Consider the following 2,451-nt stretch of genomic DNA (forward strand, 5'->3'; position numbering starts at 1 on the left):
CCTCTCGAGTTCTTTGATGTCTTTTTTATTTTGTGGTGCCCAAAAGTGCCCCAGAGCTGAAGGTGAGGCTGCCCCAGCCCAGAGCAGGGCTGGACAAGCCCTCCCTCCCCCTCTGCTGTCCCTGATTCCCCAGGACAGGGATGGTCCTGCTGGCTCCAGACCCAGCCTTTCCCAAAGGCCACGGCACCTCCTTCCCCCAGGTGTCCCCAGGTGTCCCCAGGTGTCCCCAGGCGTCCCCAGGTGTCCCCAGGTGTCCCCAGGCGTCCCCAGGTGTCCCCAGGTGTCCCCAGCCCTGACCTGGCATGTGCACCATCCTGCAGTTGCAGTTCTCCACGATGTACCGAGTCTCGCAGTCGATCCTGCAGGCTGTGACGCTGTACACCGGGAAAAACGCCAGCCCCAGCTCCGGGGAGCGACACTCGCCCCACGGCGGGGGCAGGTACGTCAGCTGGGGACAGGACAGGGACAGGACATCAGCTGGGGACAGGACAGGGACAGGACATCAGCTGGGGACAGGACAGGGACAGGACAGGGACAGGGACAGGATGGGGACAGGGACAGGGACAGGATGGGGACAGGGACAGGACATCTTCCCTGTCACTGAAGCTCCTCTGTTTTGGGGTGGCCCCTGCAGCCCCTCAGGGTGTCCCCCCTCCCTGGAGCTCCCTGATTCCTGGGATAACTCACTCGGGACAAGCTGTCCCTAAGGAGCTCTCCCAGTCCCTGGTGACATCTCAGGAGTGGGAGCAGCTGTGGAAGGATCAGCTGGAATTTCTGCCTGGCAGACTCCACTTTACAAACTGGAAAAGCTCCACCAAAGTTTCCCCAAGCAGGAAAATCTGCACATTCCCTGGAAATGTGTGGAGTTTTCTCCCAGCTGCTGCTCCCAGCCTGGCACAGGGGTTAAATCCAGGGGGAATCCATCCCTAAGGAATCCATGAATCCCTTCCTGGCCAAATCAGGGCTGAAACCTCAGGAAAAGCCTTTCCATCCACAGCCTTGATCCCATGGAACTGCTGAACTCATTTCAGACCTGGATTCCTGCTCTCTGTGCCTCTGGAGCTGCTGGAATGCCGGGAAAGGCACCCCAAGGAGCCAGGAACAGGAGCAGGATGGATGGAGCAATCCCAGCCCTCAGCCATGGAAAGAATTAACTTAAGGGTTAACCCAATTAACCCTTAATTGGGTTTGATCCCTCTCCCTGCAGCCCCTCCAGATCCTCCTCCTCCTGAGGGATTCCTGAGGGAATCCCTTTCCTTTCTTCCAGATTATCCCAATTTGGGTCGGTGGGAGGGATCTGGGGCTGGATCAGCCCCGGGGTGTGGAGCTGCCCCCTCCACTGTTCCCTGCTGCCTCCCAAGTGGGAACAAACCACATCAAAGCAGCAGGAAAAGCAGGGAAAAGGCAGCAGGAACATCCCTGTCCTGGGATCCTGCAGGAATTACGCTCCCTGGCAGCTTCCCAAGGGCTCCTCCCCTGCTCCTGTGTAGGGAAATCCAGCTCCAGCCTCTAATTGGGGGTGACAAACTCCCAGCCTGGCCCTTTTGCTGTCATTAATAATTAATTAATGATTTAAATGCTTTTCCAACCCTCCTGATCCCGGCTTTCTCCAGGATTACTGGGATCAGTTCCCAGCTGGCAGGAGCTAAAAGGGGCAGGAAAGAATTGATTTGACTCCTTGGAAGCTGGATGGATCCTGCTTGTCCCAAATGCCAGGAAAAGGGGGATGAGCTTGGAAAACGCACAGGGAAGGGATCCCAGGGGTGGGGGAGGATCAGCTCCTGCCACAGCCTTTCCCTGGCCACATTCCTGCCTTTCCACACTGCTCCTGGCACGGAGCCCCCAGGAGCTGCCAGCATCTGCCTGCAGCCACAGAGGTCATTCCTTCAATTAATTGGAAGTGCTATCCTTGTTTTTCCTGCCTGTTTCATCTTCTCAAACAGGGAAATGTGGGAAAGACGATCCCAGCAGAGGTCAGGGCAGCTTCATAAAATCCTGGAACATCCTGGGTTGGGAAGGATCCCACAAGGACTGAGCCCAACCCTGGCCCTGCCCAGGATCCCAACAATCCCTGGAGCTCTGTCCAAGCTCTCCTGGAGCTCTGGCAGCCTCAGGACCATTCCCTGGGGAGCCTGGGCAGTGCCTGGGGGGAGAACCTTTCCCTTCCCCATTTTCCTCTGGCTCTGGGATGGATCCAGCACCGATTCCTGCCCAGACCCTCTCACGTGGCTGATGGCACCAAACTCCAGCGATCCCGAGGAAGGATCCAACCCTGAACATCCCCACCCGGGCTGGCTTCCCAAGGAAAGCAGAATTGGAACCTCTGGTCCTTAATGAGACCTTCAACAGCAGCAGCTTTGTGGAATTTCCATCCCAGGCAGCTCCAGCCCTTGTGCAATGCTGCAAAACCTGGAGCAGCCATGGCTGGCTGATCCCAGCTCCCAGTTAATG

The sequence above is a fragment of the Parus major genome, chromosome 27, assembly GCF_001522545.3.
Source record: "Parus major isolate Abel chromosome 27, Parus_major1.1, whole genome shotgun sequence".
In the NCBI taxonomy this organism is placed as follows: domain Eukaryota; kingdom Metazoa; phylum Chordata; class Aves; order Passeriformes; family Paridae; genus Parus; species Parus major.